Source organism: Podarcis cretensis (assembly GCF_951804945.1).
Source record: "Podarcis cretensis genome assembly, chromosome: 1".
Classification (NCBI taxonomy): Eukaryota; Metazoa; Chordata; class Lepidosauria; order Squamata; family Lacertidae; genus Podarcis; species Podarcis cretensis.
This window is the reverse complement of record NC_137170.1, coordinates 79,979,135-80,004,006: the sequence shown is the minus strand read 5'-3', so window position 1 is coordinate 80,004,006 and position 24,872 is coordinate 79,979,135. Positions and strand designations below refer to the sequence as shown.

Below are 24,872 nucleotides of genomic sequence, written 5' to 3'. Positions count from 1 at the left end.
CCTCATAGGGGTGCATTAGGATAAAATGAATGGGGATGGAGAGAGAACCATGCTCCTTGGAGAGGAGGAGCTGTAAGGACTGCAGGGACTGCAAAACACTGGCAGATAAACCTTAGGACATGCACTGATGATCCTTAAACATCTCACGTGATGCTTTTAATGTTTGATGTATCATAGTATTTTAATATTCTTTTGGGAGCCGCCCAGAGTGGCTGGGGAGGCCCAGCCAGATGGGCGGGGTATAAATAATAAATTATTATTATTATTATTATTATTATTATTATTATTATTATTATTATAAAGTGTAACATCATGACATAATTAAAACCCATATCATTTACTTTCCACAAAGAGATGTTAAAACGATCTCGCCTTATGAAAAAGGTGTGTGCATATGCATGTGCTAACATGCAACAGCATTCCAGGCGGGCAAAAGGACAAAGTGTGCCTCAGGGCACATTTAATGTGCACGCCATCATGAGTAAAGACATTTCACTTCCTTGCCTGCTTCTCTACTGATCAAAAAAACCTCTGCACAACCAGACTCTATATAGTTATCATACTATCACTATACTACTTGGAACTCTAGAGCACAGCACTTCCTCAACCCCAACCCGTTTAAAAACCTATGTTTCAGTTTTCTCTAAAGCTATCCCCATACTGGGTGAGACGCTGTCCTACATTCCAAATCCTGAAGTTTACAGCCTTCAACATTTTTGCAAAATATGACAATCCGATTAGAAAAACAAGGTGCTTCCAGACAACCGTGATGGTTAGAGTATTAGCAATGTGGCCAAGAGCAGACATAACACTGCCAACCTCTGCTGGAAAGAAGTGGGAGCATTATAGTGACACACTCTCCATTAGGTGTGGAAATTTGGGATCAGAGATTTTAGTGTCACAATTTAATACCACCCTTCAATAAGATGCTGGTGCTCTTTTCAGCATAAGCTATAAAGAAACGTTGGTTCAATGTGATTCCACAGGTTTCTTTTCCTGTTTCTCCTTCCTAGCAGAGCTCTATGACCCCTGAAAGATATTAAATGTTGGATTATAGATAACTTTCTAAGTTCCATCTTTATTGAATGGCAGGAGAATCGTGCATCTGGGATATTCTGAGTGTCAGGCTTCTACAATTTCAGGCACTGTAGAAAAGTGTTTGGACTATTCAGATTTTAAGTACCCAAACTTGGTATCAAAGTCATATGGCAAAGCAGAGTATGATATTAGCCATCCTTCAGTACAGTTGTACTTCACAAAGTGTTTTATTGGGAACAACACATTTGCTAAGCAACGACTTTTCTCATGATCCAAAATTTCAGTATCATTTATTTCCTCTCCCAACGAATTATCACCATCTGTGCTCAATGACAGCATTTCAGCAAGAGACTCTCCTACAACACTTATGACAAATACCTTTCTGATTATGGTAGCGCAGGACCAAAGTCTTGATTAAGAAATGAAATCTTCTTCAACAACTTTATCTACTGAATGATTTTTAAATATTACCCACCCCCAAGAAGCTGTTCACCAAGGCAGAAGTTAAAACCAGGGCTGGGCTGGTTTTCAATATCACGATATATCACCAGCTAAGGGTCTAAAACTGATAAATGATGTTATCATCAATCACTTCATGGGTACTTTCAGCAGCAGGTAAGCCAAAATGCATCCCAACAGGACTTTTGGTTTTGGGCTTGGGCTTGGCTACCAAAGGGTGGTATTCCAGACAATCCAAAGTATGGTGATGAGTCACAATGCATACAAATAATCTGGGACTGCCAGCAGGCCTGCGAGGCAGCAGAAGTGGCAGCAGCCTGGTGGTGGTAGGATCAACAACAGCTGGGGGGTGGGGGGCAGAAGCAGCAGCAGCCTGGCACAAAAATCAGCAGCCTGCGAAGCCTCGCCACAGCAGTGGCTGGCGGCAGTAGAAGTGGTGGCAGCCTGCAAGGCCTTGTCGTGGTGGCGGCAGGAATGGCGGCCTCTGAGGCCTTGCGGTGATGGCAGGAGATGATGGCAGAACCAGAGGTGGCCTGCAAGGCCTCGCTGAGGCAGGCTGCCACAGCTTCTACCATCTCCCACTACTGCCAGGACTTGCAGGCACCGCCACTTCTTGCCACCATGGCAAGGCCTTGCAAGCCCCACTGTTTGTGTTGCCATGAGGCCTCACAAGCTGCCATTACTATTGCCACCACCTCCCATCGCCACCGCAAGGCCTTGCAGAATTCCACTTCTGCCGTCATCTCCTGTCACTGCTGCGAGTCCCAGCAGGCCACCGCCGCTTCTGCTGCCAAATCCTGTCGCTACTGCGAGGTCTCACAGGCCTATGCCATTACTGCTGCCACTTTGAGTCGCTACCGCAAGGTTTCGCAATCCACTGCCGCCACTCTTTGTCACTGCTGTGAGGCCTTGCAAGCTGTTGCCATTACTGCCACCACGTCCCATTACTGCTGCCATGAGATCTTGCAGGCCTCCGCTGCTACTGCTGCCACCTCCTGCCAAGCTCCAAACAGGAGGACCTAAGCCTATAGCCAGCTGATGCACATGCTTCTCTCTCTCTTTAACCTATCAATGCTCCACTTCACTTAAAAGAATAAAAAAGCAGCCTGAGTTCCTCTTAAAGAAAATCAATATAACCAAATAAACTTTTAGAAGCTATAAAGGCTTCCATTCCCTTTTGAGTGCTCTCCAGGCAAAAAGATTTATTGTAATTATGTATTGGGCAAGAACCAGTGTTCAAAACTCCCATTGTTCTAGGCGCATTTTGTGACAGGGAATTTCATCAGCACGAGCAGTTTCTGAGCTCTGGGCGCAGTACTGCACCTAAGATTTCAGATTAAAACTGCGGAGTGGAAGGAAAGGAGGACCTTTTTCTGCCTCCAGCTACTCTCGGAAGACTGGAGAACAGACCCTCTGAAGAATATTAGGGGGTGGGCAGGGGAAGGACTAGACCATGTGAAAAATGAACATGATATTTTAGCTGCAGCTCATTCATTTTCAGCTTTGTATTCTTGTTATAAAAAAAGTACACCTAGACATCCCACTGTTGCGCCCGTAACCTAGGATTAAGGTGCCATTTAGCTCCTAGCTTTCATATCTGTTTCTAACACTGGCAAGAACATATTTCCTCCTCTCTGGTTCAGTATTTCTCAATCTCAATTTTTTATTGTGTTTCCTTGTTTTAACTCAGCTGTTTTTCCTTTTGGTTCTGTCTCAATGTTTGCGGATGCACAGGTAAACTTTTTTTAAAAAAATTAATAACTCTTTTTAGTGGATTTATTTCAAGACTTGTACATGTGTTGCTATTAATGACAATGTAATGTGTGCACACTCAGAGGATGACCTCCAAACCATCCTAAATATCTTGACAGAAGCACTCCAATTGGAGAACATGGACTTTGAAGAAGCATGAACTTAGGGCAAAAAGGAGAAAAGAGCTAAGAGGAAGACATGCTTGGCAAACCCTCGCTGTGATCAACTGCCACCTAGAAACCTATGTCTTCACTGTGGAAGGACGTGTGGATCCAGAATTGGCGTCCACAGTCACTTATGGACTCACTGTTAAGACCGTGGTCATGGAAGAGAATCTTACTCAGATACAAGTGGTCGCCAAAGAAGAAGAATATTAATAAGATTTGGCTTCAACTACAAAAGCAAAATATGAAACCTACTCCTCAGTTATTCTGCATATTTGCCATAAAGATCAGGAATGTTAAGCATTCAACAACCAGTATGGATCTTCTGCCATATTGTAGTCCTATATTCTGGTAGAATGTTTATGTATTGGGCATATGGTTATTTCAAGTATTATACTGATTTTGTAAATCACTTTGTGTTTCTGTTATCCAGGAAAATGGATCCAAAAAGAATGTAATAATAAAAAAAGAGTTTGTAGCAAAATAGGCCAGATGTTGGTAACTATGGGATGGTGCCATTCCAATGAGAATTTGCAAACACTTGGAATCCTGGTGCCTTAAATCTTGCTTACAGCAGTAATGGTTTATAAACAGTGCCATAGAGCAAATCCATATAGGCTATCATGAGCAGAAGCCAGCAACTCCTGAAATAGGGTAACATATATTTAAGAGGTTCCAAAACCTCACTGATTTCCTTAATACAACATGTTTAGTAAAAAAGACACACATACAAAGAGAGATCATTATCTTGCTTCATTCAATTGCTCCCCACCCAACAAGTTTCATGGCTGAACAGGATCTCTCCAGTTCAAGTCCAACATACTCTCACACCTCTTGTTCACTCTTCGTAGTTCCATGATATCAATGAGGTGCCCAAAAGAGGGTGTCTTATTAAAAACCCGCAGGAATGCATTTAGAAATTGCTATGCTAGTGAAGCTAATTTGCTCAGACTTGTTCACAAGGAAAAACATCAGTGCAGGTGGCGGAGTCTTCCAAGGATCTTCTCCTACCACAACAGCAAAAGGGAATGTAGCAGGAGAGGGAAACACACTAGTTTGCAAATGTTCACAACAACTGGCAAACATGAAGAAGAACAATAACCAAAAACAAACAAACAAACCCCAAAACTTGCTAGACTTTACACCTATATTTAAGACCTCAGCACCACCCCCTGGATCTTCCCATAGTGACAGCAATTAGAGGTTTCATAACCAGTCTAGGATGGGTAGGTACAGTGCTATAGAACATGAAGGTGGCACAATATCATAATCCCTATGTGTGTTACAGCTATGAAATTTTTGATATTGTAGCCATTTCGTTTTATGAAGGGTTGGGAAATTCTTTCAGTTGAAGGGCTGCGTTTCCTTCTGGGCAACCTCCAGGGGCCCCATGCAAACGTGAGCAGTGAAACACATGTAGATTTTACCTCTACACAATAGGTTACTTTTGACAAAGGCTCACACACCCCTGTCAATCCTCCATTCAAGTAGGAGTTATTATCAGTGTTCAGTAATACTTTCCGGTCATGCAAACACGCGAGGATGGTGAAAAATAGGACTGGTGAGGGGTGAAACCTGGGAAATGTGACTTGGCCAGGGAGAATCCCAAGAATCAGATAGAGAGGCCTGGAGGACTGCATTCAGCCCCAGGGCCCAAGGTTCGCCATCCTTGTCTTATAGCATAGGTACCTTTGTCTTCCATCTCATTGGTTTGAGAGCATGAGGTGCAGCTACTGCTGTACAGTTTCATCGCCCTAAGATGGATTCTGTTTCATAAAATGGCTCCTGCGCACTGGCTAAGGGCTGGTTCCAGACACTACAACAGTGTGGATAAATTAATAGGTTCATAACTTTTCAGGTTTTGGGAAGAAAAACCAACCTGAGCCAGACACAAAGCAAGCCAACAGCGGATCCCTCCAATGAGGCACCTGTCTCCAACTTAAAGACTGAAACCAGCATCAATACTATTTCAGATTTGTACAGAAACAAGTCCAGGAACAGACAAGCTGGAGATGGGGGAAGAAAAAGGACATTAGTTTGGACATCAGAACAAGAAGATCCCAGAAAGGAGACGGTGGAAAAGGCTTCATGCAAGGCCACATCCAACTATCACAGCTGTAGAGGCTCACTATCGGAAAAGGTTGGAGCAGTGTTAGAAACTGAGAAGAATGCTAGGAGCCACTGTAGGCACCAAAACAAAATGTCTAGGCAATGAATCAGGGGGTCTGCAACGTAGTGCGGCAGCAAAGATGCTCTTTTGCTACTGATCTACCCCGCCAACACCTGATTCACCTGGCAGTGCAGCAGCAAAAAAAAAGGACCCGTCTTTTGCTGCTGGGCAAATCAGGTGTTTGACAGGGATAGAGGATCCATCAGACAGGACCCGTCAGACCAGCTGACTGCAGCCAGGCAGGTGGAGATGTGACTGGCGCCCAGTAATTTCAAATGCTGGTTGGAGTTACCTGTGCCTACAGAGTTTCTCCTTTTACTTTTGGCAGCAGTCTCACCCAACCCTGTATGACATAAGAGGGCTATAGAGAGAGCTGTAACCAAAGCAGCCTGTCCCATCCTCAACGTATATGGGTTGACATCGTTTTATAAGTGAAGAGAATGCACGCCAGTTAGCCTTAACTGTGGTCAACATCAATCCAGCTGTATCATATGTAATGCCACTGTGGGGAGGACAGGCAAAATTCACACACTATAAGAGAGGTACAATTATGATTAAGTACTGGGGGTATTAAGTGTATATCCACCCTTTAAGTCTTTTAACTAGACACTGAGCAAAAAGTGGGCATCAAAACTCTTTTCACCTTTAGGTCTTTGCATTCAATTAACAAACCTTCATACAAATGCATTACAGCCCTTTCTATAAAGCAGCTTGCCAGTTTCTCACAAACCTAGCACAGCAAGCAGAAATTTTATGAGTGCTCAAATGTACTGAAAGACGTGCAAAGCTATGGGGGCAGGATTATGCTGTGGAAAGATGTTGGCTGTTGGCCTGGGTGTGCTCTGTATGTGCTGAAGTCTGTGATTAGTCATGCTTCACAAAAGCTTCAGGGATTGCTGTTCTCATCCTACAGACTATTAGCCAACTGTGGGGGTTGAAGAAGAGGAATGGCAGGATTATCCAGATTCAACAGCTACCTGCTAGTAGCATATTCCAATTACTTGCCCAGGCCCCACGATGTGAATTTTCTGCAAGATTTTAAACTTACTTCAATGTGGAAGGACTGAACTCTGTATTTTTTACAATCCAGTCTGCTTCCACTCAAAAGTCCTAACAGGTGAATCTGGGCTTGTTCTACAGTGTGTGTATGGTTGCAGTACTACTGAAATGAACTTAAGATTCTAGCAAAGATGCCTAGCAGTAGATGCATAGTGAAATCACTCCCAAGATACCAAAGGCAAATTTGAGGGCACATGACTAACAAAAAAGACTGCTCATCCATACTTAGCAACTGCAGTTGCCATTTATTTATCTATCCAATATTAAGCTCACCTTAAAAGTTAAGCGTAGGGGATGTGAATGTCTAATAATTTATTATTATTATTATTATTATTATTATTATTATTATCATCATCATCATCATCGTTTATACCCTGCCCATCTGGCTGGGTTTCCCCAGCCACTCTGGGCAGCTCCCAATAGAATATTAAAAACACGATAAATACAGCAAACATTAAAAACTTCCCTAAACAGGGCTGCCTTCAGATGCTTTCTAAAAGTCAGGTAGTTGTTTATTTCCTTGACATCTGATGGGAGGGCATTCCAGAGGGCAGGTGCCACTACCGAGAAGGGCCTCTGCCTGGTTCCCTGCAACCTCACTTTTCGTGGTGAGGGAACCGCCAGAAGACCCTCGGCACTGGACCTCATGAATATGGGAATAGCTGATTGGCATACCTGCAATGCAGAATGCCTGTAGTCTCACAGGAGCAACACTGAAGTACCCTAACTAGTTGTATTCAAGCCTATTAATCATTCGCTTAAATGATAAATCTTTGAAGAGATTGTAAAAAATCCTTTTGTCCAAAGAGCAGAGAACTGACAAATCATTAGCAAACGCGCTCTTCCATATCTTTCCCTTGCATGTCACTCTGTTGAAAGTGATAGTTCACTAGAAAGAAGAGTCACATTGATTTAAAAGTTTGTGCTCTGGAGTAAATAAGGCCTCCTTTGCTGATGCTAAAGAGCTTCCAAACCACCAGTTTTTTAAAAAAGAAACTTCCACTCTTAAGGTCTTTGCCCAGGGCAGCCTCTCAGCCACTAGCTCTCTTCCTTGATCTACTCTGGACAACTGTTAATAACACCCTGTTTATGAATATACACGCCAGTTTCCCCCCTCAGCTATTCTGTGGTCTTAACCCTCACACTGTGCTAATCAACTCCCTTTTTCCATCCAACTCAACTGTCAAAATCCCATCTAACTAAACCTGACTGCCTGTCTTGCTCTCATCCAGGCCAATCAGAGTGAATTTACCTGTTCTAAGCTCCACCTAATAAAATCTCAAAGTGGTAGTCTCACTCTTCTCTGTCAGAACTTGTTACCAAGGTCTATTGCTACACAGGTTTGTACATAACGGTACAAAGCCTCGAAATGTCGCAGAACATCAAGGACACACATATACAGACATTTATACACAGAGAGAATTTCTTCACATTCCCCAACTCCAATATCCATTGTGCAATCCTCTAACAGCACCAAGTCCACAAAGTAATCAAAGGCCCTCAGAGATGTTATGTATTTGGGTCAACTTGCAGAGGCCAGACAGCTGTTTCTGCTCAGGTTTGATGGCAGACCAGCTGCTTTTAAGCAATGACTGAGTTCACGCAATGGATTACATCACACATATTCTGATAGTTCCTGTGCCAGGCCCTGGTTAGGTGACCGAAGTTCTAACTTGGAGTAGTAGTGCGGGTAAATGCACAACTCTGAGTAAATAGAGCAATTCGGAGCCATGAGAACCAGAACATGACACATCCTAGCAGTACCAACAACCTGGATTCAATGCAAAATGTTCCCAAAAAAACCCTTCCCATCACCAACCTTTAAGGTCAATACAGTGGTGCCCCGCAAGACGAATGCCTCGCAAGATGAAAAACCCGCTAGACGAAAGGGTTTTCCGTTTTTCGAGGCGCTTCGCAAGACGAATTTCTCTATGGGCTTGCTTCGCAAGACGAAAACGTCTTGCGAGTCTTGCGATTTTTTTCGCTCCCCCTCCCTTTTTCTAAGCCGCTAAGCCGCTAATAGCCGCTTAGCCACTTTGCCGCTAATAGCCGCTAATAGCGCTAATCCGCTAATAGGGTTGCTTCGCAAGACGAAAAAACCGCTAGACGAAGAGACTCGCGGAACAGATTCTTTTCGTCTTGTGAGGCACCACAGTAATGAATATAGCACACTGCCAGCAGCAAATATCCAAACAGACAAAATGTGACTACACCAATGTATTGTTTACAGTGAAGCCGCAACATGGCTATAATGCTCATACAGATCAAACACTTATTTTATGCTTGAAGTAGATTGAAGCCAAGACTGACAGCATGGTAGAATCAATCATATCATTTCTCCCAGGTGAAAGGAGAAGAAGAGATATTGTTTAAAGTCTACGTAACCAGGTTTAAGATTTGTGCTACTTGCCTCTAACATTTTCACACCCTACAACACCTTGGCATCCTTACAGAAAGCAGAAATAAAGGTTCTAGGAGTAGAGCAACTTCACACGTAGGTCTCCATTTTGAAAGGGTTTATTGTTTCTTCATCACTACTGATCTTTGCCAAGAGGAAAAAGAGGGTCAACACTTTTTTGCCTATATTATTAAAACACTGAGAGCCCACCAACAAACAGCATAAATTATCACTGCCATCCCCAACAAGCAAAGTTCAAAAGCTTTGCAACTAAGCAGCAGGAAGGACTTAAGAAAAGCATCTATCATCCTCCATGCCTTTATGGGAGCAAATTCAACCCAGAGAAAGACATAATTTCCGTGAGCAGAAATTGTTCAGCTTACAGAACATGAGAATAGACAAAGTGATAGACACTTTGGCCATTTTCACACAAGGCTTAAAAGAGTTTATGCTCAAGTCTGCAAGTGTCAAACCTACATTGGGTAGAATGTACATTTACTTGCTCTTCAGAACTCTATTCTGCAGTAACAACATTCAGACGCAACAGAAAACAGACCAAGAGGGGTTAAAATGTGCTTTTTTAGAGTTGTAAAATATCACTCTACGTGTTTACATAGAATCAAGTTCTAACAAGTTAAAAGGACTTGGTTCCTAGTTAACTATACTGTATTTACTTATGCAGCCCGAGAGAAAATGTCGCAAGACAAAATAATTTTTATGTGTTCCAGTGATGCTCACAGATTGAAGATAACAGAAATGCTTGGAGTTTAGCAAAAGCAAAACAAAAACTTAAGGGCTGATACTTCACTACAGTGATACTTAGATTTCTGTCCCCTGGTCCCAGTTGTTAGGCCTTCTCTTTAATCTGATTTTATACACTGAAGACTGCTTCTCAAGTAATGTCTTGGCGAACCCATGGTTGCCACCCAGTAGACACTCAATGGACTGGTTCACACACATGTGCATGAACTAGTAAGAGGCTAAGCAAAGTCTCAGGCTTATACACTCCCCCTCCTCTCTTTGTATATGGCTAGAAGGACTTCACTAGTATCTAGCTTCCATTTTTACTAATCCTGGCCAGCCCTTAGGTAATCCATCAGTTTCAAAACAAGTCCAGCTTTACACAATGGGTTATGAAGTTGATGGTATGAGGAATCTCTCTCTTCACTCCACTCCCAATGTATTGTGGGACTCCAACTACCTTTGTTCCTGGACTTTGGCCCTGCTAGCTCAGGTTGAAGGGAGTTGGGAGTTAAACATCTATTGGGTCATAGCTTCCCCATTCACTGTTGAAACCAGGAGTGCGAATTCAACAAGATTCTTATCAAATCCAATACAATACATTCTCCAATAATAATTGGGAAACAATCATGTTAACAAAGGTCTGATGGATTCCACACAACTAACTTGGAAAACTCTAACAAACTGAATAGCATGCATGAAATGAATCCACCCCAGTCCATCACCATTTTATACCCATACCAAGGTAAACTTTCTCTGACTCTGTTGTACCTGGAGGAAATGCCATGTAATTATTAAATATATAGGATTTTTAAAAGCAAAGGAAGTAAATAAAGGAAAGAGGTTTTCAAGAAACACTAAAGGAAAGAAGAGAGAAAGCACACAAGAGCAATAAAAATTACAATGTGAGGAAGATGGAGGTTACCAGAATATGAGAGAATAGTCTCCCAAACCTGTAATTTAATATGGCACATTCTCACTGGAAAACACACACAATTATCCACCACTGTTGACTATACTGTAACAAAACAGGATAGTATTCTCTATATTATTGGATCATATAAAGGAGACAAAATGGGTTTGCAACTTTCAATATTCTCTGAAAGTTTATCAAAATGTAATTTTACAAGGATCAGTGTATTAAAGCAAGAGAAATTTAAAAATGCTTGACTTTTCTCCAATTTTTATCTAACCACAGTTTTAAAACCAACATGCACATAAGTATTGGATATACAATATACATTTCATGTTAACAGTGTCCCTGCCATCCAAAGCATTCATTGTTTACCACTCAAACATCCATCTCGTTCACTAGAATTCTTGTTGCGAACATGTGAAACTATGGAATATTTTATCACCTACAAAGCTATTAACTGCACTGCCTGCAATCCTATGCACACTTATCAGGAAGTAAGTCCCACTAAAAACACTGTGTGGCTTACTTCCAAATAGACATGCCTAGAAGTAGCCTGTATTTGCAAAAAGGCAGCATCATACATGCACCTAAGACTGGGGGTGGGAGGAGGGGAGAACACGTGGCTATGACAAGGAATAGATGTTCGAGATACATGTAGCTTCCCAACACTCCTTCAGTTTTCAAATATAAAGTTCTATTGTGTAAAAACTAGCATATGATGTCATCTCTCTGAATACACAATAGTAGAGATTCCAAAGATACCATTCCATGGCTGCATCAACTTGCATTTTAATGCAAATGCTAAATGTATTAGAAACTAGAAATCTTTTTTTTTAAGTACTTACACAAGTACATATGCAGTATACGTAACCATAAGCAATAACAAAAACAAATATAGCAGTGTTCTTCCTGACAGCGTTGTTCAGGGTGATAAAATCATGTTTAAAAACCAAATAGTCAGGGCCTCATCTGAAGGAACAAAAGATGAGAGAAGGGGTGGGGCAGGCCATTGCCCACCAGGCTGCAAATGACTTTTATTTCCTATGCATTATGCTAATCAAGTCAGTCATTTCCACCTGACTGTTTTCTCCCACCCCCAGAAACACACCCTACAACCATTGTTCTTGAAGCCAGGATTCCCTTTCCATCTCTTGTAACAACAGGCTATGCAGGAGGCCAGGAATCAAAGCTTTCCAAAGGCAGAGATTTATCATCCACCAGTCCTTCTATTTGCTCCCAGGACTGTCTCTGCCTTTGGAGAGACTCATCACCGTACTTTGGATTGTCCTGAATACTGCCCTTTGGTAGCCAAGCCCCATACCAAAAGTCCTGTTGGGATGCATTTTGGCTTGCCTGCTGATGAAACTGAGTGTGTGATGATTGATAACATTGTCATTTATCTGTTTTAGACCTCTAAGTAGTAGCCATTGCCAGAATATTGTCCTGTTCGCCTCTGTACAGTTCCATACTTATTTCAGACATCGTGGTAGATTGCAATGTTTATCTGGTGATAACATTGCAGTGTTTAGCTGGTGAGTTATCGCAGTTGAAAACAAGATATTGCCTAGCCCTTACACACATTGTGATTCTTGATATATTGCCAGCTCAAATATTATGAAACAATTATCATGATGTGAACTTCAAACCGGTTTTGGAAGATATATCAATATATCACCCAACCCCAACTTCCTTCCAGAGTGAGGGGGCATGACAAAGGCTTTGCCAATCCCTTCCTCCCAAGGACAGGGGGTGTGATCTGGGCAAGCCTGAGAGGACTTGAACTATGATCTTAACCACGCACTAACTAGCTGTCATGCATAGTTATTTTTGACTGCAATTTCCCACACTTCCTTGCTGCATAAATTCATTTCTTAAGAGAATCACATGAGGATTACAATTTGATGGACACCTCTGGAATTTACCCTATGTATAATAGTGGCACTCCATTTATCATTAAATAAGTATGTAATTCAGTGGCACTAGGGTTAAATAAGTTAAGAAGCATGGAGAGAATATTATGTCTGAGGAGAAACTAAGTACTGTAAAGGAAGGCAGAAGGGGGGCTTTTGCTTGGATTTCTATGAAGCAGTTTGAAAATTGGAGGCGCTTTCAAAATCTAAACTGTCCTTAACTTATGAGATAGGGCTGCCTATTGCTGGTTTACAGATGCATAAAGGCGAACAATATAAAATTAAAACATTCAAATGGTATTCCTGAAAGTAGTGTTCTACAAAGCTCTTCCAAGTGTTTATTTAGTCCACACATAGACACACCCCTCCACCTTTTGACAAGGCCCTCAAAGGTATGGAATCAGAGACAGAAAATACTTTGAAATTCCATTCATGGACAATTCAAATTTATACTGAAAAAGAGGGAAAAGTAAAGGAACCAAACAGAAACAAAGAATGAAAGGGGGGAGGGAGGATGACTTTCTAAATCAAATGTCTAGATTACTCGGCAGTTAGAGATGGTGATATTTTCCAGACCTTTATCATGCCAGTCTAGGACACTGCTTTCACAATTTGCCAGCATGTAAAACTGTCAAATGCTACTAATATTACTGCAGCAACAACTGACTAAACATAGCTAGCAAACAGCCAACAGCCCTCCTCTGTTGCTTGCACCCCAACAACTAGTGCTCAGAGCCATGTCTGATGTTTAATTACCAACTAGAAAGTTCACTTCAGGCCACTGTTCTTAAAAAAAATATGCACACCCCTATGTTTTAAAATGCACAAGAAAGCAGCAAGGAAGGGTTGCAAACATGACCACTTGTCAACAACGCTTACTATAAATACCTCCATCTTTTCTTTTTTAGGAAATTAAAGTTCTTTGTTCTTTCCCAGTACTGTACACAGTTCCATGCAGCTATATTTTTAACAAAGAAACTATCCATAAAACCCTATTTATATTAACATTGCTCAAAATGTAACAAACCCTGTTTTACCTAAGCAGTGGGACAATGTTTTAGCTTCTGTAACAAATGTGTCATTAGATTATAAATTACATTTTATACAACATTTGTATAGAACAGGACTACCTACGTCAACAACATGCTGCTTCTTTGAAGCACATGTTTATGAAATGTCTGACACTTACAAATTTGTGGAGGAAAGTACTAGGATGCATAAATACTACATTAGGAAAATATTTAAAATTGACTGATGATAATATTACTTGAAACTATATACCAACTATAAGGGGTTTGATGATGGGCCATATTGTAATCACAATTTTAAGTATTTTTTATTTCCCCTTTTTTTTCCTTTCACTTTACTTCCTCACTGAAAATTTGCAATAGAGTATGAATATAGAACATATGCTTATTCATTACTCATATGCAAACAGGTTTTACTAACGTATCTTCAATAACATGTTTTTTAATTGTTTTTTATTGAAAGATTTTCATGGATAACAAACGTACAGATAGTGCCTATATTTTCAGTTCATAGAATCTTTTCTATAGGTCTGTTACATTCTTAATAACATATTTAACAATAGGTGCAGTCTTAGGTACAGGAAACAAGAACCTGAATGTAAGAATTTTTATGTCACTTTGGGAAATTGTTTTTAACAGTAATGCTACCAACAAGTTTATTAGATAAACCAAGAGTCAAGGAGAATATTTCTATCGCTTTCAATTCCTGCCCAGATTCATAATTGCAGCTCCACAACTCTGATGAAAAGAATATGAGCAAGTGAAAGAATGATGGTGCAATCCTTAAACATATCTACTCAGAAGGAAGTCCAACTGGGAGTTGTTACCTAGTAAATGCACTCAGTTGTTGTTGTTTAGTCGTGTCCAACTCTTCGTGACCCCATGGACCAGAGCACGCCAGGCACTTCTGCACTCAGTAGTGCAGGCTAAAAGAAGCGAAACCCTACGTATCTAGGCAAATACCAAGACCTCATTAAATTTCAGGAGACTCCTGGACTGATTCCAAGAAAGGACTCTGAGTATGGTAAATAACCCCAATCTCTTTGTTCATTAATAACAATCCTATATGACAAACCTGTATAACAATGATAAAATATTGTATTATATTTCAACATGAAATTATCATTAAGTAATGAGTTGTTTGAAAGTTACCTGGATTGAGCCTTCCATAAAAGTTCCTCTTTATTAAAGTTTTGTCATGAACTCTCTATATATTCACACACTCACACGTAACCACTGTTTATGTTTGTGCATGCATGATGTATCATGTCCACCTTGGTGAAGAAACTTACATTTTCCAAGCCTTGAGCCAGCAAAGAGTGACAAATTCATTTCCTTCCCCATTATACCACAAGTGCACACCCCCATATTTTCCACATTTATATATCTGGGAAGCAGTCCTCAAAGTAGTGTCAATGCACAAAGTTATTAGAATAAAATGCTTTCCCCAACTCAACTCAACTCCAACCCCACTTACCACCACCACCACCCCCTCGCATTAAAAAGTCTTGTTCCATTTGTGTTTTTCAGTCCTGTTTACCAAAGGTAGAACTTCCACTGTCTGTGCATGACTTAATCTGAGCCAGGGCTCAGAGAGAGAACCAGCTTGGTCATACCAGGACCATCATACAACAACATCCAGATAAAGAGTCATGAATAGAAAGGTGTTGGTTCACATCTGAGAAACTACAGCTAGTAGTCACCATCTAGAAATAAGAGGTAAATTTTTGAGGGCAGGTGACTTGGTTTTCAGATAGATTTGAGAGCCAGCTTCTCTCTCTTAAAATAAGCCACTATGCCCAGGCAAAGTTCTAACTTTGTGATGCTGAGCAATTTGTCACCAGCACCACTTGACAGCATCAGGAGGAATTACTGATTTGCTGGTGATTTAAATTATTTCAGTCACCAAGCAGAAAGCCGTGATTTGAACTGTTTATTTTCAACCATTTCCCCATGAATCAGTTATTTTCCAGAGAAAAGACTGTCCTAAGCAGAGAGGACATTTTTTTTCCAAATTAACACAAATGCTAGACTAGATTCAAACACAATCTGATGCACGTTTTCTCAAAAGTCCCACTTGGTCCAAGAAGAGTGCACAGGGGTGAAACATCAGTCCATCTCCAACAAGAAGCTGCAATAGGACACACATGCTTTTGAGCCATTAGTGTAGCTTACATTCTCTCCACCCCCTGCTACAACTGTTGTTATTTAGTATGATAAATCATTGTTGATTCCCCAATATTAGTAGGCCCCCACCAACAGGGTCACCTGACTGATGAGAATGATATTAAGTCAAGTGTTCAGAGAGAACAACAAGGCACAAGGGAGCAGGGCCTTCCGCTTCCATGGGTGGAGTTCACAGGTGGGTTCTGAGTAGCTCCCACAGGGAGCTACTACACACTTAGTCAGTGGCCAGATCTCACTGTCTGGAATGACTTTTGTCTTTAACAACAGGATGTGAACCTCTCCCACCCTGCTTCTAGAGGGAATAAACTCATTCCGACTATAGCTCAGTACAGGCTGACATTACTGTTTAGCCCAAGCAAGGACAGAAACATGCTTAAAATGATTTGGCAGTGGCCAATTTCAAAATCTGGCTGCCAGTGTTTAGCACAGGGCTCCCCCCTTCTCCTTTTTTGGTGGTGAGGATTGGGGGGGGGGTCACATTCCTAGGCACACAGCATGGAATTTCTAAGATCTTGGGCCATCAGGCTCCTGGGATTTTGCCCACCATTAACTCGGAGAGCCAGAGTCCCCCAGCAACTATTCTCAAGTGACAGCTTGCAGCACTGGGAGTGGCATAAACTAGCAAGGAAGGAAGCCATGTTAACCCCTCCTCAATCAGTGCACAGTCATACTAGGAGGCTACTACAGGCTAGAAAGCAACACAGGATCAAAGGGAAGGATTAGGGGTCCCAAAGGGGTAAGAATATAAAGCACTCATCATTCTATGCAAAAAAACCCCTCACTGCTGCCGCCTCCTTGACCCTCCTCCCTTAAAGCCTTTCAAAACTATAACAAGGGAATCAGGGGCACTGCTATTCTATGCACTTGCCAAAAGAACAGCAGCCACCTAGATCTGCGGCTGTGAACAAACTTACTTCATATCATCTCCGACCACTCCCTAAATTGCAGATGGATGCCAGAAGAGTATGCGAGAACAAACACAGAGGTACTCAGAGTCCTAGCAAAATAAATAAATAAGCAAGCCATAGAGCAAAAGACTCTGAAAGGAGGAAACAAGCAGGCAAAGGAAGAGTCAGAGCAGGCTTCTGGTTTTGTTTTTTTCTGGAAGATGCAACGCCCCTCCCATATCCCCCTTTGCTTGGCTGGCAGGAAGTGTTTACAGAAAGCAGAGACCACGCAAACCTAGGCAGGGAGGCAGGCAGGCAATTCTTAACCCTCCATTAGCCCCAAACACGTCAGACTGGAGGACAACAAGCACACTGTGCTGGGGCGGAGGGGGAGCGAAGAGAGAAAGAGATCACATAGCCTACTTCCTTGTGTGCAAACAAGATGTGCAGGTCCACAGCTTTTAGAGCTTGTGGTACGAGGTGGCTACCAGACTAGGACAGGGGGTGACAGTATTGCCCCGTATCCCCTTCAGCTGCACACAAGCATCACACCACGCACCTGCAAATCTCTATGTGGGGATCCCTAAAGCATGGATACGCAAGCATCTTTACGAAAGGTTCAGCTAGTAACAAGTGAAGGACTAACAACAAAGGGGAGGAGTCAGAAACCTCAGAATGAAGAATACAACCACATGCCTGAAGAATACAAGAGGCTACACCCCTCACCCTCCAACGTAGTGCTGTCACCCATGCCCTCCCCATCTACATGGAGACAGGCACACCCCACTGCAGGCTGATATTCTCTCTCTCTGTGTGTGTGTGTGTGTGTGTGTGAGAGAGAGAGAGAGAGAGAGAGAGAGAGAAACGCACACGAGGCCATTTTCCCAATACACATCCACACATCCACTGTTGCTTCCTTGTCAGAATGTATGACCTCACGCTTCCCTCAAGGCTCTTCTTTCCCAGGGACGCCTCCCAAACTTACCGTCAACAACCCACCCCGACACACACAAACACACACACACACACACTTATGTCCCTGACCGACTCTCTTATGCTTGGGCGTTTAAAATGCTACCGTGGGGAGCGGGGGGGGGGGCAGAGCTGGACTTCCCCGCTCACTTTGGAAACTCGGATTACAGCTGCAGCAGCTTCAGCTGCGTTCCAGGAAGAGCGCGCGTCCATGGCAGGCGAGCGCGCCTTTTTGTTGGCCGGCAAAGCCCAGCTCTGCGACGCCAGGCTGCAGCTCTCTCTCCCCGCTGTCCCCACACATGCTCCCTGGGACACGCCGCCGGAGCCACTGCAGTGCTTGCTGCTGCGAACTACACCCACCGCTTGGAACGTCTCCTGAGCAGGCTGCGAGGAGAGACGGGCGACGCTCGCCCCACAGACCACTCGGTTGCCTTTCCTGTTCTTTTGCTGCTGCCAACAAATTACTTTTCCGAGGAAGAAGGCTCGGGGAATGCACTACTCCCGCCCACCCACAAAACAGCAGAATAAATCGGGGCGGGAAGGGGTTTTACTCACCGTCTGCTGTTCCCCCCACCACGAGGCTACTTTTCTTGCAAAGGCAGTAGAGTAAAGCTGCGCTTTTCTCAGGGGAGTCAGAGGGGCTTTTTTCTTTTAAAGGCAGCGTGGGGAGCAATGCAAAGTTTGCATGGGGGGAGGATCAGCCCCCCGGGATAGATCCACAGATCCTTGTGTCCCTTTGCCTGCAGGCGGGCGGGCTGCTCCAAGTCAGTTCCCCGCTGGCCCGATGCAGTGGTGAACTTTCCACCTAGGCGGCGGTGGCGGCGGCGGCGGCGGAGCCCCCTTCTTGCAGCGCCCTCCCCGCATTGGCACCCAGCATCCAGGCGCTCTCTGCGCTGCGGGAGGGCGGGGAGCGGCGGCTGCTACGGCGTCGGCGTCGTCAGCCTGGACAATGTGTGTGTGCGCGCGCGAGGCGAGCCCCAGGCAGCGAGCAGCACACGCCCAAACTCCGCTCGCTCCCCGCCCCTCGTCACTCACAACCTCCTCCCGGGGCAGCCGATAGGCGCATGGGCTGAACCTCGGCGCCCCCCGCCGCGGCCTCTCCGCTCCTCCGACCTCGTGGTGGGCTGCGGGGCCTGTCAATCACGCCCCGCGCTCCCTTCTCCCCGGGCCCCGCCTGCCGGCCGCGCTGCTACTGCTTTGGCCTGGGCGCGCGGCGAGTTCTGAAGGGGCTTAGAGAGGAAACGGGCGTCGCGAGCGGCGAGCGGGGAATTGCGTCTCCTTTTGCCACGCTTATTTTTAGAGCTCTCCGCTTCCTCCAGTCAAATGAAGCCTCCTCTCCTTTCTTCCGGGTGCAGCTCTCTCCCTTTCCCGCTCAGCAAAGCGCTTCCTTCCATCCCTGGCTCCCCCCGCCTTAGTCTCCACTCAGCAGGCTCCGCGTTTGCTTCCCCCACCCCAAAAGGCCCGCTTTCTGTACGTGGCCTGGCTGTGCTCTGTCTCTCCGCTCTCCCCGCCTTTTCTCTTATCCTGCCGCCGCCGCCGCCGTTGCTGCTTCCATTGGGCGCCTGTCCCTGCGCTGTTGTCTGTTTTCCCTGCTCAGGGGTGGACGGCGTGAGCTGCCAGGCTGTGAAATGAACAGGGCGCGGGAAGACCGCCTCCGCCCTGGGGGAAAGTCGGAGCGGGGCTCGCACAAAGGAAGGAAACGAGGGGTCTGTCGCAAACTCGTCGTGTTCTCCCAATATTGGCCCAGGTCAATTAATTAAAACGTTCCCCTGCACGAAAGCGCAGGTTCCAGTGGTTCTTTAGAGGACATTCTCAAAAGTAATCAATATTGAAGTTTGTTTTTTTCCAGAAGCTTTCGTTTTGCCCTAACCTCCACCCTACTCCTGAAAACATAAGATTCTGAATTAATTTCCATAATCTTGAGTGTGAGCATTCAAGCGTGGTTAAATTAAAGCACGATAAACTAGGGCGGAGGGAGGTGTATTCTTTCAAAGCATGTTTATGTAAATATGCTCACCAAACATGCAGAATGCCCATCAAGTTGGCCATAGTGTGAGCAGAGGAAGGTCATTATTACACATCCATGGACTTCGCATTCAGGCTTAAATGGATAGATAGATAGTTAAGCCTGAGGAATCATGAGAACTCAGCAACATGATTGCTCTTACTCTGCTTCAGTTAATGTGCGTAGCAGGTACGGATTTTTTCTCTTCCCATAGAAGTGGTTGATAGGCTAACACTTGATGGTCTAGCATTGGGATGGAGGCTTAAGTTGTCCTCTACTCCCAGTGCCCAGGGTGTGGGTCAAGTTTTTCTGCTTTTCAACCAGGGCCCAGATTGCCAACACTTTACACTGTCCCATAGCAGTTAGGGGGAGCCATGGAAAACTAATTGTACTGTACTCTTGTTCTGCATAAGGTCTACCCTCTGCTCTGTTTTTTGGCCACGCTAAAGTGTCATAACTCAAGAACTGGCTTCGGTTTTTATACATTGAGTGGCAGAGTGATGACCACTATTATAACAGCTGAGGGACAGAGATAATGAATTGCAATGTACTTTTTAAAAATTATACAGCATATTATTTATTTCAGTAAATTTATACCCAATTCTCTTCCATCATGGAATTCATTGCAGTGTACATGGGACAAACTGATCAGATTCAGGCATGCTTAGTTTCAGCAATGCGGTTGTATCATGTGCACTTGAACCATGGTGGCATGCACTGCAAGACAGCAACCTAGATAGCAGTTTGTAGCTGCTTGTAGGGGGCTACAGGGTTCCAGAAGGGCAGTATGGCCATTGGAGAGAAGCCAGAGAACCATTGTTAGGTGTAAGTGATTAAGAAGAAGAGGAGTTTGGATTTGATATCCCGCTTTATCACTACCCTAAGGAGTCTCAAAGCGACTAACAATCTCCTTTCCCTTCCTCCCCCACAACAAACACTCTGTGAGGTGAGTGAGACTGAGAGACTTCAGAGAAGTGTGACTAGCCCAAGGTCACTCAGCAGCTGCATGTGGAGGAGCAGGGAAGCGAACCTGGTTCACCAGATTACGAATCCACCGCTCTTAAATTTTAGTGCCAGCTGCATTTGTTTTCACACATGAAGCAAAAAGTCAAAACGATACCTTTCCCACATGTTCTTAATTGCATACAAGCCCTATGCAGACATTCTAATTATATACATGCTAGCTGGCCCCCGGCCCCTCAGCATATTAGAGGCTGTTGTTGTCTTATTACCCACCCTTTAACATCAGATACCAGGGTGGGTTAAAATTCAATGTTAAAAACAAATTAAAATGAATTACAGTCACAGGAATGGAGTTGGGTCCTGGAAACACATATTTAAGATGTCAAAGCCCAGGGTAAAAATGTGTATCTTCAGCATGTGATGGAAGCTATATAATGCAAGGTTCCAGACACACCTCTGGGGAAGGAATTCCATAACCAAGGAGCTGCCACAGAGACTGCCCCCTTTGCTGATCTCAGCACTTAAAAGGGAATAATAAATAATAAAATTTTATTTATATCCCGCCCTCACCAGCCAAAGCCGGGCTCAGAGCGGCTAACAACAGTAAAAGTAATACAGCATTCTAAAATCAATTCATTCTAAAATCAATTCAAAATCAAATTAATGGCAACCATTGGGCTAGAGTTCTGCGAGGATTACCAAAAGAGGGGGTCAGGCTGTGCCTTGGCCAAAGGTCTGGTGGAACAGCTCTGTCTTGCAGGCCCTGCGGAAAGATGTCAAGTCCCGCAGGGCCCTAGTCTTTTGTGACAGAGCATTCTTTCAGATATTTTGTGCCTAAGACATATAGAGCCTTAAACACAAATGTTTAAATTTATACATTGGACATTCCATTACAACAGGGGCCAACTCAAACCAATGTGTATAGGCTTCACTCATGTTGAGAGCTATGCAGTGGGGCGGACCTGTGCACATGTGATTTCTAACATATGGCCATTGGGCACTCCAATGGCGTAAGGTTAGCAGAGTCATACCCACCAACAACAACAACCTGTGTACAAATGAAATATCTGCACAGTGCTATAGAAAGATGGAGACTGGAGCATAGACATAGCCAGGATTTATGGGGGGGGCAGGCTTTATGTTAGTGGGGGGAGAACCAAGTTATCTGCAACACAATTGGTCAGTTAAGTATTTTTATTTAATTACTTTATTTAGAGGGGCAGCTGCACCCCTGGCTACACCCATGTATTTACATCCATGTACAGTACTGGAGAAAGGGAAACAGCAGCCTTTCTGTAAACTGCAGCCTTCAAAAAAAGTTTCTTTTTCAAGCCTTGTACAAACAGGAACACCCTGTAAATTCACCCTTCCTCCCACCCACTGATGGAACAGATCCTCACACAAAATATAAATGAATAGTCACATCGAGAGTACCCAATAAAATAATTAAATGAAGGTGTCTGTCCATAGTCTGCCACTGTTGCTCATGGTTGGTAGCCACATTCCTTTGTATATATGCAAATGAAATACAAAGTCAAACCAGCCTGCTTCACTTTATTGCATGATAAGGTTTATTGAGTTCCATGAACCTCTTACGTTAAAGTAGGTTATACTTTTATATGACACATTTCATGTAATTATTATATGATGTAGTACAATAATCTGTTAATCATGCCTCAGTATTACACTACAGGCTATTCCAATTATTACAGGCTGAAAGTAAGGGTTTCATACTTGATCTTTTGTTCCTTCTATGCCAAGGGAACATGTAATAACCTATGCAAATTAATCTACTTTGTGCAAATTATCTGGATTTGCCTAAACTTGCTTGATTTGTAGAACTTATGCTTAAACATTTTTTATCTTTGTTTTTGTTGGTTTGTTGGGTTTTTTTTAGCACTACTGTAGTTTACAAAGGAAAGATCTGATGAACAGCAAGGATGCTTGGGTAGAGGAACATTGCTAGAGGCTATAGAAAATGATAGCCATGCAAGACTTCAATGAACAATGGCACTTTTGTCAGACACATCACGATCTCCTATATAGGTTTGCAACCATGAGAGCTAGAAACTTGCTTTGTTTTCTGAAAGCTGGGTCTAAGATGTTAAGGCAACAGTCATATTTACAAAGGCACAGATTGCTAGATACCAGATTGGGTGAAACAGAATCACAAAAGAGAACTAATGACTTTAACCAAATCTTATGGGGCTCATAATCAGCAAGAGTTCAGCCTAGTGAAAATACAATCACAAGTGAGGTAACAGCTGTTTAATCTGTGACAAACACTCCTAGGGCTACATAAGAAAGATTTAGGAACAGTTTATGAAATGAACTCCTGAAGCTTCACAATATACACTAGACTCATCTCTATATAATTTTACAAACTCTTTTATTAGCTAGTGTAGTAGGGACTGTTTGCTTCAGTCACTTTGGGGCTCCCCTAAGCCTTGCTAATAAGAGAGGGAGGTTGCAGGATTTGCTTCCTTTAGCTGATTCCCCTCCTGCTTGCTACTCAAAGTGATTCTCTTTGCATCCCTAAGGAGCACATAAAATATCACATATGCCCCATCACACAGGTTTTGCTAAATTCTGAGCATATATTTCTTGAGAGGTGGCATGAATATACAGAAGTATATTTGCCAGAAAGATAATACAATAGTACCTCGGGTTAAGAACTTAATTTGTTCTGGAGGTCTGTTCTTAACCTGAAACTGTTCTTAACCTGAGGTACCACTTCAGCTAATAGGGCCTTCCGCTGCTGCCACGCCACCGGAGCACGATTTCTGTTCTCATTCTGAAGCAAAGTTCTTAACCCGAGGTACTATTTCTGGGTTAGCGGAGTCTGTAACCTGAAGCGTCTGTAACCCGAGGTACCACTGTACTATGTAATATGAAATATGACTACTACTGCTAATACTAATTTGAAAACAGTCCCAGAGAGTCTGATGTAGTAGACAGCATCAGACCCTTTCCTAGTGACTATTCAAGGCTCAATCATGCAAACAAAAATTTCCCTTAAAAAGTATTTGGCCCTGAACCAGGAATTTGTGAAGCTCTGTGATTCTAAAACTAGTGTTATTTCTTGTGTGGAACAGATATATTAGGGTAATTAGTACTTTACTTCATCTAGTTGTGGGATTGTAAGGAAGGTTGGAGAGGATATATGGTTTTGATATTATCTCTCCTCACTCATGCTAGTGAGTAAAAAGCAAAGCACATTCCCATTGCAACTTATTGGAAGCAAGTTGATGATTTGTTAGGTAAAGGTAAAGTGACCCCTGACCATTAGGTCCAGTTACAGACAACTCTGGGGCTGCGGCCCTCACCTTGCTTTATTGGCCAAGGGAGCCGGCGTACAGCTTCCGGGTCATGTGGCCAGCATGACTAAGCCACTTCTGGAGAACCAGAGCAGTGCACGGAAACGCCATTTACCTTCCCGCCGGAGCAGTACCTATTTATCTACTTGCACTTTGACGCGCTTTCGAACTGCTAGGTTGGCAGGAGCAGGGACTGAGCAACGGGAGCTCACCCCGTTGCGGGGATTCAAACCGCCGACCTTCTGATCAGCAAGCCCTAGGCTCTGTGGTTTAGACCACAGCACCACCTGCGTCCCCTTTATTTCCCTCTTAAAATAATAACAACACAACACCATCTTCTTTAAAAGAATAAAATTTTACTCACATTCAGTTCACAGCAGTAATCTGAAGGCAGGCTTTATCTTGTGGTTACAGTGAAAAGAAGTCTGAGATACGTATCTCAGACTTTCTGCTTGTGGGCTCCATCCTTTGTGAAGGTTGAGCAATGCACTGGCTAAGAGTCAGGAGAGTCCAAGAGTAAGAGAGTAAGAGTCCAAGAGAGAGATGGTTGCATGGCCAGCCCTTTTATCTGGACAGCGAGGGCCATGCCCATCTACCTGGTCACACACAGGGAGAAGAAGCTCCAGAGTAGGTTTGACAGGAAGTCCTCCCTGTCTGGAGCGACATTCCCATGTGTGTCCATTCTTGCCAACAGGAAAATGTTGTACTTGATGGCTCTAGCAATAATACATCCCACACTAGCTTTTAATGAAAGTTGTGTTTGGGGGTTTGGGTTTGTTTCTTTTTGAAGGGCACACACCTGTTTCCCCGTTTAGTGTGAGAATACCCTCTAGAAATGATTCTCTGTTCATTTTTCCTTCTGAAGCTATCGCAGAAACAGAACTAATTTGAAGTGTACCAGTTATG

The 24,872-nt window shown here is 43.4% G+C and overlaps 1 protein-coding gene across 3 annotated transcripts in view; it reads right to left on the bottom strand.

Annotated features, from left to right (window-relative positions):
• HRAS (HRas proto-oncogene, GTPase) overlaps positions 1-24,872 on the bottom strand; it is a 67,511-nt gene that overhangs the window by 29,872 nt on the left and 12,767 nt on the right. The window contains exon 1 of one of the 3 annotated variants that reach the window (XM_079971169.1): positions 18,237-19,173. The exons of 1 other annotated variant lie outside the window; for it this stretch is intronic. The gene's annotated coding sequence lies outside the window, so the exon portion shown is untranslated. Of the gene's footprint in view, positions 1-16,736; positions 16,883-18,236; positions 19,174-24,872 lie in introns of those variants that run through there. One more of the 3 variants, XM_079971170.1, reaches the window with a different exon arrangement.